Source organism: Balaenoptera borealis, assembly GCF_965194805.1.
Source record: "Balaenoptera borealis genome assembly, chromosome: 2".
NCBI classification, from domain to species: domain Eukaryota; kingdom Metazoa; phylum Chordata; class Mammalia; order Artiodactyla; family Balaenopteridae; genus Balaenoptera; species Balaenoptera borealis.
The window spans coordinates 48,611,678-48,631,394 of record NC_138867.1 but is presented as its reverse complement, the minus strand read 5'-3'; the positions used below and the strand labels follow the sequence as shown (position 1 = coordinate 48,631,394).

Here is a 19,717-nt window from a genome sequence, read left to right as displayed (position 1 = left end):
AATATATGATTTACTCATATTTCCTATTAAGAATAAATTACACAAATATGAGGAGGAAATTGATACATTCCTAACATAATGCAATGCTATAGTCCCTAGTGAGGAAAAATGTATGAGAGGATGTTTAGTCTCACATAATTGGGAAAACAACAAGAACAATGCCAATTATTTGCATTACAATCCAGAAATAATATAAAATTGTGGTCTTCATGCCCAAACAAACTGTCCTAACACTAAGGCAAACCATACTCCTTTCCAAGGTCTACTGAAGCCTGCAGCTGCTAAAAAGCTTATTCCCAGTGTTCTCCAAGATGTAGGCTTATCAAGTTATTGAGTCCTCTTAAGCAACTACCTAATGTCAGTTACTGACAATAAATTTCAAAATGATCTTATGTGTGATTGAACCATCCCTTCCCTTGGTTTCTAGGATGATTTCTATTTCTTATTCCTCTTTCTATGCACTCTCCTTTCCCCAGGTTCCTCCTAATTTACCAAACTCAATTTGGTTCCTTGTAATTTACCAAACTCAGTCTTCAAACTTTCCCTTCACTCTCTGTAGTCCTGCCTTAGCTGGTTGCCCACTGACAACAACTCATAAACCTATTTCTCTAGCCCCAACCACAAATGAGAGTCAATATGTCAATCCTAATACAGAATTTCTATAAGGAAACGTAAATATTATACCCATAGACAAACACAAGTACACTATATTTTCTGCAGTCTTCTTGAAGAACTAATAGATGTCTTAAACCTAATCTGCCCTAAAACATACTCCGAATTTACAGTCTCCTAACCTGGGGCTCCCACAGCACCCTAACCTCACTGAACAGCAGCATCATAATTCTAGTTGCTAACACCAAATGGTTTTGATTTCTTCTCTTTTTGACACACGACATCCATTCTGCAAACAAAATATAGCTAAACCTTGACTATTCTCACCATCTTCCCAACTACTTCTTCAAACCTGGTCAGTTAATTCTCAGATCAATTATTGAAATAGCTTCCTGTCTGTATCTCTACCTCCATACTTGCCACTCCATGATCTGTTCTTAACATGGCAGCCAGAGTGTGAGCCTCTTAATATGTAACTCAGACTGTGACATTTCTGTTCTCAAAACCTGCGAAGGGCTTCCATCTCATTCTGAGTCAAAGACAAAACCTCTCCCCACAAATACACATGTACACAGCACCCGAGCTCAACTTTATCTCCCCTCGTCCCTCACTTGCTCAGCCCACTCCAGTCACACAGGCCTGCCTTTGCTGTCCTGCCCTGCCTCAGGGACTTTGCATTGACCATCCTCTCTACCTCTAATGCTTTTCCTTAGTCCCCCCCAGGTCTCAGCTCAAATACCACCTTATCATAGAGGATTTTTCTGACCACATAAGACTGTACAGTTTCCTCTCCCGCATTCTTTATTCCCCATGTCTTTATTTTTCTCTGCAGAACTTATCATCACCTGATAGAATTTGCTTATTGTCTCTTGTCTATTTCAAGGATGATAGGAATTTGGTTATTTTTATGCCATACTCCAGTATCCAGAATATGTAGTAATTATTCATATTACTTAAATGTCATTTAATTAAATAAATCATTTTTACAACTGATTTGCACAAGTGGGATCATGTCAATTCTAATTCAGAATTTCTGTAGAGAAATGTATGTATTATACCCAAGGTAACCCACCCTATCCTTAAAATATATTTAAGAAATATAAATATAGTTTATTCTATTAGACATACATAGAGAAATAGAATAGAAATATAGAAATAGTATATAGAAGTTATCTGATGGCTTGTTAGCATATGGTTTTTAATATTGGATATAGCAAAGGATAAATGATGTCTCTTAAAAACTACAACTACATGCCAAAAAATTCTGACATTACTCTGATCGCACTTTAAGGCTATTACTATCCTTGATCCCAGTATTGGCATTTCATGTTTGTTCCACCAAGTTTTATTTTCTTTTTAAAATATTAAATACTTAAAGTATACAGAAGCGATTTTTACAACTGATTTGCACAAGTGGGAGTCAACATATCAATTGTAACTCCAAATTTCTATAGAGAAATATACATATTATACTCTAGGTAGACAAACACAAGTATGCTATATTTTCTATACTCTGAAAATTTAGTATCTTTATTGTCACAGAAATTAATTACCTGAGTTGTTTCCACAAAAGCCCTAATATTTATTATTAAATAAATAGCCTTATTTTACTTTTTATGTATTAAATTTTGTATATCTTTCTTTTTTCTGTCTTCAGTAGAAGTTTTATTAATGCAAATTTTAAACGTATTTGCCTGGCTCTCTCACACACGTGAAAAGGAGTTGCATTTCCCTTTTCTACTCACAGAACATTATAACAACTGCCACATCTACAGACTCATGAGGCCAGAAATGGCAGGCTCTGGGAATTGTCTACCAAAGTACTAGAAAGATCCAGTGTTTCATAAAGAGTTCAATTGGGATTAATCAAGCCATCTTGACCATAGAAATTTTGCAGTTTTTTTAAGTAGAAAATGCTCCTTGGCAGTTGTCTCATCTAACACCTTCCGTATAACAATGGGAAAACTGAAATATTCCCCACGTGCTTGAATAGTTGCTGGCTTGATTTAATCTCATCTACAGTAACTTGGTGTCTGTTCATTCGAACTGGCCAAGCCATTCTTTAAGGCTGCCATACTAGCCTACTTGTTCCCTCTGTAATGATTTCCTCCTGATGTTTGTATTCCTGGTTCCTCCTCCATGTCATTTGGATCTCAGCCTAAAAGTCACTTACTCAGAGAGGTCTTCCTTGGTAACCCAATCTAAAGCAGCCTTCAGTCACCTGCTAGTACATCCCTTATTTTAATTCTCAGAATAGCATGCCTCACCATTTTCTTTCTGGAGTGTTTGATTTTTATATATAATGTGTTTATTGTTCACCTCACTACATTAAATACAGACGGTAGCCAACCTGATTGTGTTGTTCACTGCTATATCCCCAGTGACTAGAACATTTCCTGGCAGTTAGCTGGTGCTCAAAAATCATTTGTTTAATAAATGAATGATGTGATCTCTGTTACTTCTTATATTTGTATAAATGATTAAAAACCATTAGGGATCCAAGAGTGTAGAACTCACAAATGTGGACTCCCTTCCAGCCTCATCATGGGTCATTAACAAAGCACCAGATTAACTGACCTGATCTTCATAGGTCATCAGGGTAATGTGCCCAGGAGTTTTGATATTGTCAGACTACTCTGTGATAAACATATTGATCATAATATGTTTATTAGTTTGATGATGATATGCATCTCCCATTACCAAGAGCAGTCTTGCTTTCCTGCATCTAAAAGAAGAAAGGACTAATTTATTAACGTTTTTCCTTCCAAGAAATATTTTACTCAAGTAATTTAGATGAGTTAGATTAAAATATAGAAAAATCAGCTTTAATACTTTTTTCTGATCAGTAAAATGGGTTAATTATATTAATTCAGCAAATGATTTTTTAATACGCTACCATGTACCAGCTCTTCTCTCATTGAATTTTTGGGGGAAGAAGACAATAAATAACTATATGGCAAGTGCAGTTTTCAACCCATTCATGTATTACTATATCCTTACTACAGTTCTTTCATGTAGAAATTATTATTCCTTTATTTTTAAACATCTTAGGGAAATTAACCTCAGAGGAGTAGACAACATATCCAGATTCATACTGATAGTGGCAGAGCTGGGTTTTGAACTAAATTTTTATTACTCCAAAGACTCCCCTTATACTTTGTCAATTGAAAAAAGGAAAATTCTATGAAAATTTAAATAGCAATAATAACGAAATTATTGTGAGCCTTATAAAACATTAAAATAATTATAATTCATACAAAAAATAAAGTAGAGAATTTGACTGTATGTTTTGGTCATAGAAACTAAGGACATAGACATTGCTATAATGCATTACTTTAAATGTCTAAAAAAATGGATCATTGTATAAATTAGACCTCATCAAAAGACCATTTAGATGCAAAGTTTATCAGTTATTGTCCAAATATTCTCATTAGAATAGCTCAAATTGCTTTACAGTGTTTAATAGGGTGGACATTAGATTCTGGTAGACAGATAAGCCAGTCTTTCAGTCAACCAATGCTCCTTTGCTAATCCTTCAGCTAGCTTATTGTCTAGTCCCTGACAGACTGTAGTGTGGACCCTAGCCCTACATCATGTACTCTACTGCATTGTGAATGCTGACTTTGTGTTTTAGACATGGAATCCTTTGGAGGCAAGGAGATATTTGCGATTATAAGCATTATGGTTAAATGATACCAATAGGGAACGTGGGCTCTGTGATGATATGAGAGCCATACAACTAAATTACCAGCATCTATTTGGGGTGTTGAGAGCAGTAACTGAGAAATGAGGCATTTTGTGATTATGTGACCGGCCACAATGATGCTTATAACTTCAAGCTCTACTTCACAGTTGAACCAGCCACCAAGATCTTCATATGATATTTGGACTAGAGTGTTAATGCTTCTATTGCTGGCATTTTGTCTGATTTGGGATTAATTCCATTGCCATGAATAGCTCTTTGGCAAATGAAAATGAGAGAAGTGTAAGCTAGTAAAATTAGGGAATCTCAATGCAGGATATGTGCAATTCCAAAAGAATCATCTCTATCAGCCAAATAATTGGTTAAGTCAATGGAGACTTAATCAATTTTTAATTTATTTAGTCATTTCAAAAATATTTATTCATTGTTTATAGGTATGCTTGCAGCACAGTTGGATACACAATATTCTCATCCTCAGAAGTTTCACGATCAAAGTGTGAAAATGAGACACACATACTCATTAAAAATTACGACAATTCAAGAAGAGGCACAGGCAGTCTGTGATTAAGTGCCGTGTGAATAGTATGAACAATAAATGATATGAGCTCACAGAAAGGAAAGATCAAGGAAGGCACCATGGAAAAACTTGGACTTGCCTTGCTTTTGGATTGCATTGCAATTGGGTTGGAGTTGAAGTAAGTAGAAAGTGTTCCAAGCTGGAGGTGTGGAAGATTAAAAAAGAGTTGAATGCATGAAACTAGGAATTAGCTTGTCATCTTCGCGAGACAGTGGAGGACTACAAAAGTAGTTCCTGACTATCTTGTGGGGGCCCTTGATTGCCAAGATGAGCCATTTGGACTTCATCCTGAGAATAATGGTAAATCATGGTAGAACCTCTACAGAGGAGTGGAAGGACAAGGAGAGTGCATTAGAATGACGAATCTGATAGAAGTGCTCACACTTTCCTGAAACTAGGGAGAGATTAGAAAGGAAGAAAGCAGTTTGAACAGTGGTTCTTAAACTTGAATGTGCTTAAGAATCCACCTAGGTAGCTTATTAAAATTGCAGATTCCTGAGCCTTACTCCAGAGATTCTGATTAAGTCTGGAGAGGGCCTTTAATCTCCATCTAAACAAGGATCAATGTGATTCTGATTTAAGTGGTCTTCAAACCTCAATTTTGAATAATACTAAATTAAAATGCTGTCACAATAATCCAAGAATGAAGGTTTATACTATAATTTTGGAAGTAGCGATGAAAAGGAAATGATGACTGTAAAATATACAGTTAAGGAAGAATTGATAACACTTAGAAATGTTTGGATATATAAAATCAAAGGGAAGACATAGTCTAAGATGATATTAATGTATTTAATTCAACATATTGGATAATTTTTGTTTTTACAACTAGATTTGCTAGTCAATTAATTCATCTAAAAGAGTCATGCATATAAAGATAATGCCCAAATGTGAACTAAGGAGAAAATATAATATGAAATAATGAATATGGTAATACACATAGATAAAAAAGAAATCCAGAAAAATTAATCTACCATTTTGTATTATATTCAAATATATTCTAATGCTTATTTTTCCCATTATGGATTAACTCTAGTCAAGGTTCCTGAATTCCTTTCATCATTAGTTTTTGAAAATAGATGTAGAATTCTCAATTATCCACATCTTCCCCATTTAGCTAAGAGGGCAACTCTAGGGAATGTACTGGAACATCTCTGTAGTTATGGTTATCCTACATCCTCGGGTTGGGGAAATAATTATAATTAAAAGTCCTGGGAATGTAATGTACAGCATGGTGTCTCTAGTTAATAATACTGTACTGTATGTTTGAAAGTTGCTAAGAGAGTAGATCTTAAACGTTCTCATCACAAAGAAAAAAGATTAGCTGTGTGGTGACGGATGGTAACTAGACTTATTTTAGTGATCATTTCATAAGGTACTCATATCGAATCATTATGTTGTACCACTGAAACTAATACAATGTTATATGTCAATTATATCTCAATATTTAAAAGTAATAATAGTTTCCTTTTCCTAGAGAATTATCTGACTATGAACCCCAGTTTTTTGGTTTGGACAATATAGTTACTGGAATTATAGTCCATAGTGGGTAAAATACACAATCTTAGACCTTATTCTCAGTTGTTTCTAAGACAAAGTCATAAGAAAATCTTGAGGAGATTTTCACCGTTAGGTTCTAGCTTATGCCATTAAGCCATCAGGAATGGTAGTGATGAAAGGTACAAGAAAAATTGAATTTTAAGTAGAAATTATAATAATTATCAAAAATTTTTCAGTCTCAGGTTGATGCAAATTTTGGGGTCATGGTGCTTCCACTGAAACAGTAATCAATACTCAACACAAGTTTTCCAAGACCAGTTCCACCTTTTCTTTTCTAAAATTTTTGAGTTTCTTTATTTCATACCTTCCGTTACACACATAAACAAATTTCTTGGCCTTTCAGTTAATAACATCTGAGTATTTTTACAGATTACCTTTAGAGTTAGTGTGAGCTATAACGTGGTATTAGGGACTGGAAATGTTTCTTTCACATGCATATTGCCTAAAATTACTGAAATTTCAAAGTGCTTGGTTCCACCATCAGAAGGAAAATAAATAAATCCAAGTCCCTTGAGGAGGTCAAACATTGTATATAAGTCAGTTTCAGTTAAGGGTAAATAATCATATTCCTTCATGCTTTAAAAGACTGTTTGATTGAAAGAGGGAAGGCTTTGACTTCTCAAAAGGGACGAAGGAAGACAGGTAAAGAGAGGACTTGAGAGAAGTTTCAGTTGAGGGGAAAAGGGAGTAGCAAGGAAAGGCTGCAGACAGAAGGCGAGCAGTCTTTATTTGTGTTGGGCAGCTGGGAATTGTGAAGAGGAGCTCTGCCTGTGGGGTGAACTACCTGAGTCAGAACTATTCATTGAGTTCACACCGCCTCATGCCCTGGGTCCCCTCTGGGGCTGACTTGGAGGCTGCCGAATATGTCTTCTGTCTGGGACCTTGACACTCACTTTTGTCCCAACATGACAGGGATTATTTCCTCATAGAGAGAACATTGGTGGTTTGTTAGTGACAGAACTTATCAAATATTTTCTTATTCATTAGAGGTTAGCAAACTGTTTCTCAATATAAAGACCTATAGAGTAAATATTTTAGACTTTGTGAGCTATACATATAGTCTCTGTTACGACTTCTGAACTCTGCCATTATAGTGTGAAAGCAGTTAAATGCTTAATCAGTAAATGAACAGATGTTGTTGTTTTCCAATAATACTTAATTTACAAAAACAGGTGGTAAGCTAGATTTGTCCCAAGGCCATAGTTTGCCAACCCCTCTTTTACTGTAATATATGGTATTTCTATTGTGGACTAATAGACTGGCTTAGAAAGCTAACTACTTTTCCTAGCATAGTTTCCCTAAAGAAATGGTTCCAGGTTAAAAATAGATAGGAACCTGACCCAGTACTAGATTTGGTAAATTCCATAAATAAAGAAATGTAAAAGGCTTTGGAAGTACATAAATAGTGTCTAGAAATTGGGTTGCAGTATTTTCTAGTTGTGTAAATTTTACACCTCTTTCTTATCTGTAAAGTAGGAATAATAATACCTACCTTATGAAAAGGTCATGGCCATCAATTGCCATAACATAAGTAAATGCCCATTACAGCAACATCTGACATATAGTAGACCTTCAGTAAACGGTAGTTTTCTTCCTTCTTTTCCATATGCCAGAAAACACATATGGAGTAGAAATAAAAGTAGAAAAAAAAAGCAGAGTAGAAGGCATAACTAGCTTCACTTTTAAGGTACAACGGCTCTTTATTTCACTAAAGTAGTCATTGCTGGCTTAAAGGCATAGTCCTACTACTACTTAGACACAGCTCATAATTTTCAAGAGCTCTGCACCTAACATGATACTGTAGGGGTTATTGGTTCTCCATTTCCCTCATTTCCTAAATTATATGTAATAAATGTATATATAGGCACATATATATAAAATAATATATATGGGTACCTTTGTATACATATACTACTTATATGCCAGATACTGTACTAAGCTTTTTACATTTATCATCTCATTTAATCCTTACAGTATTTTACAAAGTTGTTCTCTTATCAACCCCATCTTATAGATGTGAAATTGATAAAGAGGTTAATGTAAACTACCTGCAGTCATACATGTAGAAAGTCTCAGAGCTGGTACTGAAACTCAGGGCTTCAGGCTGTAGTGTCCATTTTCTTAATAATGATGAATGGTATACTTTTTAAAATAAAAATAATATTTAAATATAGTGAGACTACTGTTTTGACCATTTTGACTGAATACCTTCGTCCATTTATGGGTTATTTGCCCAGTGCTAATGAAGAACTGTGTTGAAAACCCAATGTGTGGTTTATAATTGGTCAATTCGTCCCTATCTTTGAACCTGCACAGAAACCACTTGCAAATAAATCTAGATCTCCATTTGGCACACTCCACAAAGCCTTCTAAACAATTCAGTGTGTTCACATGATGAGATTTCCATTATTTATGCATGAAGAAAATCTGCCGTTTTCCATGCACTGAGCCGGGGGCAGGGAGGGGGGCGGAATTATTCAGCCTTAGTAATATTAGACCACGGCTCTTCCATTTATTTGAAAATGGTCGTGTCGTACTGAGGAGAATAATAGTTCAGATCCTTCTCCTTCCTCCAAACATTATGTCAAAACTACATTGATCAAAATAAATAAAATCTTGTATCATTGTGTTAAGGCTGTAAGAAGATAGAGTAAGCCAGCACAAACGTTAAAAATGAGCATGTTGGAGAGTCTGCCTTGAACTGTGAATTCTATACATTTTTACCTCTCCCAAGGTTCTTGTTTTCTTCTATTCTACTTACCAAGCTACATGGAAATTTTACACTTCTATTGAAATAAACAGCACCTTTTCCCCATTTTTTTCAAAAGGTACTATTTCATTAAAAATTTTGCATTTACGAAGAAAGGGAATAACTGGGCTTCAATTCAAGTTAGTTTGTGAGTGTACCCCAGGTACTGATCTGAATTCTCTTGTTTGGAGGGAGCATGTATTCCTTGAAGACAGATTAAGAATCTAGTCTTTCCTCAATGCCAGGACCCCCTGTGAAGTCTTACTTACCTCAGTTCTTAACGACAAACTGTAGTACTGCTGAAAAATAACGTATTTGTTATCACTTGAGGAAAAGCCATTTGATATAATGAGCTAAGCTTATTCACCTTTCAATTAATATCAGCAATAGCTACAGTGAGATTTGAGTTTGGTGATCTTGGATACTTTTCTAACAATATTCAGAGACCACTACCCCGCCTTGGAGGCTAATGATTTAAACTTGAACAATCAATCCTAGAATGACATTATTCCTGTGAAATGGGAGAGAATTTCCCTATCTATCACAGGTTTCTAGTTTGGGCACCTGAAAGTTAGGTTCCTGTTGACGCTCTATTCAGTGTGTTTCCATACTTAATTGCTGTCTGATTCAGGGAGATACGAGAGGAAGAAAGCAACAAAAAGAAAATATTTGTCTTTTTATGTATATTATATGTACATGGTATAGCACAAGATCTGGAGTAGACCTGGGTTTAAATTTATAATCTCATTTAATAATCATCATCATAGTTATAACAACAATAACAGCAAATTCTTACTGCGTGCATAAAATGGCAGGCGTCAAGTTAAATGCTTTCCATGAATTACTATATTTAATTCTCACAAAATCCTGTCATGTGTATTTTGTCACTATCCTCTTACAAATGAGAAAACTAAGGCTCAGCAAAGTTACAAAACTTGCCCCCAAATCACACAACTTCTGGGGATTCAAATTAGTTCTGTTTGATCCCTATACCCATTATCTTAACTAGAACATTCCATTCCATTCATGAGGAAATTAGGAACATCCATGCACACAAGATGTGCTAATAGAGGGGCAGGTACTGGAACTGCAGAGGCATCAGGGAACTAGATCAGGGAACTAGAGGGAGAGCTCTGTGTGCTCTTTGACAAGTTATTACCTTCTCTGTGCCTCAGTTTTGTTATCTGTACAATGCGGATACTAATAAATTCTTGAAAAGCAGTTAGAACAATGCCTGCCTCAGAGTAAACTCCATAAATATTAGTTATCGTTGGAATTGAGACATCCTGACCTCTGTTGTCCTATACTGTTTACTCCTTAGAACAGATAGATATTAGATGAGTGTATGATTCAGAGATGTATCACAACTTTTTATACATCAGAACAGTTTGGAGAACCTGAGGTTATATTAAGATAGCAATTTTTTTCTCTGTCACTATCCATATTCTATTTTAAATTATCTTAATTCTCCTCTCTTTTCTGCTAACCCCACTTCTTGATCCTTAGGCACGTATCTTGAGTTCTTGTTAGTTGCTTCAAATCCCTTCTGTGATGTTTGCTGATGGCTAAAATGTTAGATGATAAGGAACATTATATTTTAATGGCAGATATTTGAGAAATTAAAATGCTTCCTGATCCTAGGAAGGAAACTTTCTGCTGATCAAGGGGATGTAGGAGGTAAATATTTAGGGATATAGGAAGGGACAATCACAGCCAAAGAATGAAGCACACTTACCTTGCATTTGAAAGCTACAGATATCTTTTCACAAATTTTTTTATTGTTTCAGCATCAATTTAAAAGTTAAACTTTGAAAGAAAGATGAATTCTATTTTAAAGAAGTTTGCAATTATTTTTAGCTCAGAATGCTATTTGGATTTCCCACATTTTTTATGCGGCCACAGTTTTGAAAGTTTGTCCAGTGATTTACTTTGGGGAGTTTACAAATACAGCGTGCTTACAACATAGCCTATAGCTATCTCTTCTAAATATGGAATATTTGGTTCCACACTGCCCACTGCTTATTCCTACCCTCCTCATTTTATCTGTTCTCTTGGTGATAATGTGGGTTCCCTGCCCTGTCGATGTTTGTGGGTTTTTATTATGCAGTATTCAATATGTACAAAATAATCTTTGTAACATGTATAGGTTATAGAGCATATCATTTTTGAGCTACAATATTGTCAATACATCACATCTTCTTTCTCCCATTGACCATCTCTTTCTTCCCCACCAGGTAACAACCATCCTACATTTTATGAATTTCATAACCTTTCTACCTTTAAATTCTTCATAAAATATCACATATGTATGTATTCTTTAAAATCTTGCTGGGACTTCCCTGGACATCCAGTGGTTAAGACTTCGCCTTCCAATGCAGAAGGTGCGGGTTTGATCCCTGGTCGGGGAGCTAAGATCCCACACGCCTCTCGGCCAAAAAACCACAACATAAAACAGAAGCAATATTGTAACAAATTCAATAAAGACTTTAAAAATGGTCCACATCAAAAAAATCTTTAAAAAAATCAAATCAAATCATATCAAATCTTGCTGCTTAATTATGGTCCACAGATGATGGGCCATACTTAAGCATTGGTGTCACCTGGGAGCTTATTAGAAATACAGAACCTCAGCCCCAGATCTATTGAATCAGAATCTGCATTTAATAAATAATCAATTCATATGCACATTAGTTTGAAGAGCACTGTGCCGAATATGTTATTTTGTTTTCCATGGAGTTTTTGCTTATTTTCTCATTTGTTTCTTGTGTTTGAACTTAAGAAGAAGGGTATAGTGTTTGTAGTCTTCTGCCACTAGCTTTGTTAACTTAACAAGGCATTTCTAAGATTCATCCAAGTTGTCTTGAGTAGTCATTTATGGCTGTGTGATGTACCATTTGTGTGAATACCCCAGAATTTATTTTTTCTTTTACTGATAGAAATTGAAGTTGTGTCCAGCATTTTGTTATAAAGCATAATCCTACTCAGGTACATGTCTCCTGGGGTGTGTGTGTGTGTGTGTGTGTGTGTGTGTGTGTGTGTGTGTGTGTAAGAGACTCTCTATGCTAAGTACCCAGGAGTGGAATTGTAAGTAGTAGTCCATGTAAATGGTCACCTTTACCAGATAATGGTAAATTTTTTTCCCACCAGCAATGTATAAGAATTGCCATTGAATTCCCATCTTTACCAACACATAGTATCATCAGCCTTCTTACTTCTTTGCCAACTGAGTGGACATTTGCATGCCTTCTCACTGTGATCTGTACTTGCATTTCCCTTGATTACTAATAAGATTGATCACTTTTTCTTATGTTTAATGACCATTCAGCTTTCCCCTTCTGTGAAATGCCTTGTCATGTATTTTGAATATTTTTCCATTTTTTTCTTGATTTCTAGGAGTACTTATTTGAAAATAATCCTTCGAGAATTACACGTATTGCAATATCTTCTCCCAGTTCATGATTTGTTCTCTCACTTTCTTAATGGAAGTTCTACATGTTAATGTAGTTTGCCTTTTCTTTCACTGTTAGTACTTTTTGTAACATAAAAAAGAGATCCTTCCTTTTATAAATATCATAATACTATTCTGCAATACTTCCTTCTAAATATTTAAAATTCTAAATATCTAAACACATGCTTCAAAAAATCTTTAATACAATTGGAATTGAATTCTGTTTATTAAATGAGGTAGGAGTCAAGATTCATTTTCTATGCTATGGGTAACCAATAGTTCCAGCACTGTTTATTGAACAACTGCTCTTTTCCCAATAGGTGGACATGCCATCTCTCTCAAATAACAAGTTCTTACATATTATAAAGGTCTACATCTGGGATCTTTATTTTGCTTCATTAGACATTTTATTTATCCTGTGCTAATACTTTACTGTCTTTTTAAATACATATTTAAAATAAGCATTAATAGTTGGTTGGGAAAGAACTCTCACCGATTTCTTCCTCTTTGTTTTTCATATAAAATTTTTATAAGAGTGTAGATTCCTTGAAATATCCTGTTGGAATTTGGGAGAGAATATTATTGAATCTAATAGATCATTTTGTGAAAAATTTTCTTCTTTATCTGATTTCTTCTATTCATGAAAATGGTATATCTCTCTACTTACTCGGGTCCTTTAAAAAGTTTTTTAAAGTTTAAAAATTTTCTCCATAATGGTCTTACATATTGTTTATTATATTTTTTCCTAGGAACTGTATATATGTACATATGTATGTATGTATATGTGTGTGTGTGTATATACAGCATTTATCTGTTGCTGGTAAATGGAAGAACAATTGATTCTTGTCAATGAGTCACCCTTCTAAACTCTCTTAACATTCTAATAATTTGTCTACAGATTCCTTTGTGTTTTATATGTGGATAATGATATTATCAGAGAATAATAAGTTTTGTTTCTTCCTTCCTTTTCAATCCATATATCTTCAATTTCTGTGTGTGTGTGTGTGTGTGTGTGTGTGTGTGTGTGTGTGTGTGTGTGTGTGTTTTGTCTTATTAAGCTATCTAGGATCTATAGTTTAATTTTTATTAGAAGTATTGATAATGAGCATTTGTATCTTGTCCCTCAAAAAAGATATTTCTAATATTTCAGCTAATATCTTTCCAGCTCTCCACTACAATATTAAACTACCCATCCACTGATATTATTAAACAACTCATCCGTTGACATTTTAATTTCAAAAGTTCTATGTTGAGTTTCTCCCTTTGTCATCCAGGCAAGATCACGCTTTTTCAACTCAGTTTGGCCAGGGCTCAAGTCCAGGCTTTGATGCTAAACAACTATCTGAACTTAGGCCAATGGTTGCCTTCCTGAGCTTCAGCTTCCTCATATGGAAGATGAAGTTAATACTAGAAATCCTCCATTTTAAGGAACCCATTCATTACAATATTCAACTCAATTTAATAGGAACTTTGTAAAATGCAAAATATCATCTTAAATTTAATTTTCTGAAACAAACGGAAAATGTGTACATTTTGCCATACCAGTGTCTACCGTGTTACTTTTCAACATCTCAAAGTGTAGGATTAAGTCTTCTTAACATATAAAGACTCTTAACTATTTTTGGTCTTTGCTAGTTAGGTCTAATTTCATAGTAACAGGCTACTTCTTGTAATCTCTTTTTCATCTTTGAGATTGAGAATGACATTTCAAGGCATGGTGATTCATTTTTTAAATTTAACTATCAAACACTAGAAGTTTAGCATCCTCTCTTAAAAGTCAGCTAGATGCTTTGACAGATGGACATTTAGCACCTGAGTAATTATCCTTCAGGTCTCACAAATCAGTCACTTTGAAAGTTTTATGATATCTTCTGAGGGATAATATCTACTCATTTTAAGTGTATTGCTGCTGTATGATTGGCCATGATTTTGGAGTTATTTTAATGATAAAACAGTATATAACTTCAAGCACTTTGAATATATATATATATATATATGTAGTCTCTCTCCCTGAAAGAAATATTTTCTTCACTAAGAGTAAAAGTTTGTCTCCCAGGCATATTTTCATATTTTTCTACATATAGAGTAACATCTCTTCAATTAGGCATAGTCTTTCAAAGACATTTTAAATGATTATTAGGTGTCTGAATATAATTTAAGTCTAAAATTCAACTATATGTTGCTCTATGAAACAAGTAACAAATCCAAAGTTCTTACCATGACCAACATGGTCCTTCTTGATCTGTCCTCATTTCCAGATAGCCTCCAACTCACTTCACCCCAGGCCACTGGTCAGCTTAGTATTTCTCAAATATAACAGACTTGCTGCTATGTCAATGTCTTTCCACTTGCTTTTTCCATAACCTGGAGCACTGTCTCACTCCCTTACTTCCTTCAGGTTTTTACTTAAATTCTACCCTATCAGAGAAGGGTAGGATCTTCCTTGACCACCATTTCCAAAATACCACTCTCAAATACCATATTCTAAGTTTTTAATTTGCTTCAATTTGTTTTATAGCACTTAGCGATATCTGACCTATTTATATCTTTGTCTGGGTGTTTATTCTGTCTCTTCCAATTAGAACAGGAGAACAAGAACTTTTCTGTTTTCAATTCTTTTACTCCAGAACTTAGTGTTTGGCACATATTAAATTTTCAATAAATATTGGTTGAATGAAGTAATTAATGTTGAGACAATCAGGTGCACATGTGTTTTCTATGTAGAGTTAAGGTCAGCCAGGCTATACTCAACATCTGCAGGAGACTAGCACTGTCCTTTTAGTCTCCGTTGAAAGACTCATTATGATTTTCAAAATGTTAATGTGAAGAAAGAAGTGCATTGTTAAAAAGATTAAATAAAATAATGCATGAGAAGTGTTTGGCAGAATGCCAAAAGTTAAATATTCAATAAATGCAATAAACTTATTTCCATCTGAATTCATCCTTTCCCATTTCTCTCCTGTCACAATGGAAGTGTTGGCTTTTGTCTAATTTAAGGCAAAGGCTTCCGTCTCTATCTTAGAGTTTAATCCACCCTCGCCTTCTCAGGGACAGCTCTCTTACCCTCCTTCTTCCTCTCATATCTTTGATTTATTCTCTTTTTGCATCCTACCCATCAACCTTAAAACCTGATCCACCCAGAAAGGGCCCCTTTTGATAACTGACACAAAGTCACCATATTGGCTTGAGGGGGCACTTCATAAGAGGTGATTCATCATCAGATGTTTGCATATGCCTACCTGCCCTCACAGATTTACAGAATCACTTGCCATTTTCTGAATGTCCAATGCCCCATAATTTCTCTCATCTCTAAGTTTTTGCCTATGTCAGTTTCTGCCCAGAATGCCTTTACCCTTTGACATTCCCCAAGGCACACACATACACAGTCACACAAATATATTCATACAAAATGAGATTAGCTAATTCCAATTTGTACATAAGATCTTGGTCTCAGCTTAGATACCACTCTCTCATTGTGAAGACTCATTGAGCCTTAAGAATTGAATATCCCCTCTTGTGTTTCCACAGGAGACACTACATATCCCCATCAAAACTTCTCTCTCTCTCTCCCTCCCACTCCCTTCCCCCTGGCTTACAGCAACTTATGTATTTATTTCCCCTACAAAACACTAAGCTCCTTGAGGACAAGTATTTTTTCATGTTCATCCATGAAATACCAAAGTCTGCATGGCAATTAGCAGATAGTATATAAACTATATTTTCTAATTTGAATTGACAAATGGAGTGGTGTCACTAGAAAGTTACAAAATTGCTTTGTGGTAGTACTGAAACCTGTGGACCAACCAACAAATTGCTACTGAATTAGCATCAATGTGCTAGTCAAAGGCAAATATGCTCAAGAGTAGCATTTCTTACTTTGACATTTATTGCATATTGCTGTTTGTTTCATATCAGAGAAAAAATACTGAAAATGACTTAATATATTGGAAATAATGGGATAGAGACTTTAGTACTAGTATTTATAGTGGTAATATTGACAATGTATACTATTTAATATGTGTATAGATTTTTACAATTTTCAGAGTCCTTTTATGGCTCAAGGAAATACTAAAAAACATTGAAAACCTAGGGGAAATCTAAGACTGAATGCACCCTTTGGGTATTTCTAACCAGTCAGCAGATTAGCCTTATATAAGACAATATTGATGATTAAAATTTCCAACTTTATGCTGTTTGGCATTGAATTAATGCACCCTATCAAAATAGCACATGTGTGTTCAAGTATACATAGGATATATGCAAAAAAAATGTTTCTTATAGAGAACAGCATGGAGGTTCCTTAAAAAACTAAAAATAGAGCTACCATATGATCCAGCAATCCCACTCTGGGCATGTATCTGGCGAAAACCATAATTTGAAAAGATACATCCACTCCAATGTTCACAGCAGCACTATTTACAATAGCCAGGACATGGAAGCAACCTAAATGTTCATCAACAGAGGAATGTATAAAGACAATGTGGTACATATATACAGTGGAATAGTACTCAGCCATAAAAAAAGACTGAAATAATGCCATTTGCAGCAACGTGGATGGACCTAGGGATTATCATACTGACTGAAGTCAGACAGAGAAAGACAAATATCATATGATATCATTTATATGTGGTATCTAAAAAAAGGGTACAAATGAACTTATCTACAAAACAGAAATAGAGTTACAGACATAGAAAACAAACTTATGGTTAGCAGGGTTAAGAGACAGGGAGGAATAAACTGGGAGATTGAGATTGACATATACATACTACTATATGTAAAATAGATAACTAACAAGGACCTACTGTATAGCACAGGGAACTCTACTCAGTAGTCTGTAATGGCTTATATGGGAAAAGAATCTAAAAAATAGTGGATATATGTATATGTATTACTGATTCACTTTGCTGTACACCTGAAACTAACACAACATTGTAAATCAACTATACTTCAATAAAAATTAATTTTAAAAGCTTCATTGAAATCCTCCTCCCATCACCAAGTTAGAAATGGACTCTTAGTTATTGTAGTTTACCACTTAATTCTGTGTTCTGGATAGAAATGATGCCTAACTTTCGATTGACAACATTTCTGCCAGAACTCTCCATCATTATTGACAATAATGTTCTCCCTTGTTAAGTGCCCAGCAGCATGTTGAGTGATTGACTGGCTCTCTAGGGCAGATTGGAAAGGCGTTGGCAGAAAAGAGTGGTAGTAGTGTTGTATAATACTCTGTCTCATGGTAATGGCACCAACTAACTGCTTATTTAGGTTTATTCAGAAAAAGAAATACACTGATCATTTACCTGGACTTTATAATTATTGTGTTCATATGGGGCATCTTTGAAAGCTTTCACTACTCACCATCAGCATATCTGTATAAAAAGTGAAAAGTCCAGGTTGTAAACACACTTTTGGACTGTCCCATAAAACTCCAACATCTATGATCATTCAGTGGGGAAAATGGATAATTTATATGACATATAAGCACGGAAAACCAATGAGTCAATTGAATATTTCCATGTTTTGGTTGTTTCAAATATGAGTAGGCACCCCCTAGATTAATGAGAAGAGTTTTTAAGTAGAAGATTTGGAGTGCTCATTTTTAACAGTATAAGACTTTCTTTTAACATAGAGACAACTAGAGTAATAGATAAAGTATATATTTTCATGGGATCTGGGCTCTTAAACTGGTTTTTCCAGAAAGTGAGTCCCAAGGGGAAGTCAACAAAGAGCACCTGCAGTGTCTTTGCAACCACGTAATAAGGGAGTAGGTCTGGATCAGTAGTTATTGATATAGATATTGACTCACCTAAGGAGTTTTTTTAAGTGCTCTTGTCTGGTTCCTCTTCTGAGAAATACTAATTTCACTTGTTGGGGCACAGGAATGATTTCAAAACTTTAGTCTGAACCAGAATCACCTGGCAAACTTGGTAACCATACAAAGCCCCAAGCGCTATCCTAATTCAAGGAACCTGGGCCTTTGGGTGCTTGATTTGCTCTCCAGGTGATTCTGATAACATCCCAGTTTGAAATCACTGGTCTAGCATTCAGCATCAGGCATTTTTCAAGTCCTCTCAGTGATACTCCCTAGGTGCAGCCAAGGTTGGGAACCAATGATGAAAATAATATTTAGCATTCTTCCAAGTCTGGCAGGAATAATGAAAATTGCTAGCTTTTATTAAACATTTATTTTATGTAATGTATTGTGCTAAGTATTATTTCACTAAATAATCAGCAGACTCTGGGAAGTAGGTAATAGTAGTACTACTTGCATTTAAGAGAAATGGAGGGTTCGTAATTTAGCTAAGGGCACATGGATAGGAAGTGGTAGACTGGAATCCAAGATGTCTTCGCTCAAAGGTCACACAATATACTACTATCAATAATTATAAGAGAAAATTATTATAAGAGAAATTATAAGAGAAATTGAAAACTCTCAAAGTTGGGAACATGTTAGAAGGTAGTATGTAAATGATTTTTTTACACGTAAAATATACTCGGCTTGTAATTATATAATAAAACAAAGAAATCATTTTTTTAAATAAATGGAGAATATAAGAAAAGTTCACAAATTAAAAGGAAGTTGAAAACTGACAGTTTTAGAGAAGCAGGTTAGATTTGAATTATTCTATTTATTCCGGAAAGAAGATCATAAACTGCTTGTACTAGTAGTATTTGAGGAGTGAAAATAAGAATTATGGATAGAGATATTTTGTCATAGTTATACTGAGGAGCAAGGTGGCAAGCATTTCAGGGGAAAGAAGAAATTTGTACACTTCTCTGAAATGGTTCCAAACGTTAACAACGCAATGAATTAAAAGAAAATAAGCAGTTTATACTCCATAACACTTCCTTTTCTCTCCTTTCGTGTTTGGAAAGATATCAGCTCAATGCCTTCCTAGGCATGGAAAATGCTTTGTCCACTGCCATTAGTCACACTTGTGTCTGTAAAGGGGAGAGAGAGTGCCTCAGTCAAGTATGTTTTCAGTCATATATGGAGGGAAGTGGTACTTGGGAGACTGCCCTGTTCCTCTCAAGACATAGCCTTTCTCAGATTTTGTGCATGGG

General features: G+C 35.0%; 2 protein-coding genes across 7 annotated transcripts in view; one reads left to right on the top strand and one right to left on the bottom strand.

The window, feature by feature from the left end:
* The window catches only part of PDE4D (phosphodiesterase 4D), a 1,112,988-nt gene that overhangs the window by 230,256 nt on the left and 863,015 nt on the right, over nucleotides 1-19,717 (top strand). The gene's annotated exons all lie outside the window — the stretch shown is intronic.
* Nucleotides 1-19,717, bottom strand: part of LOC309624392 (uncharacterized protein) — a 133,687-nt gene that overhangs the window by 111,425 nt on the left and 2,545 nt on the right. The gene's annotated exons all lie outside the window — the stretch shown is intronic.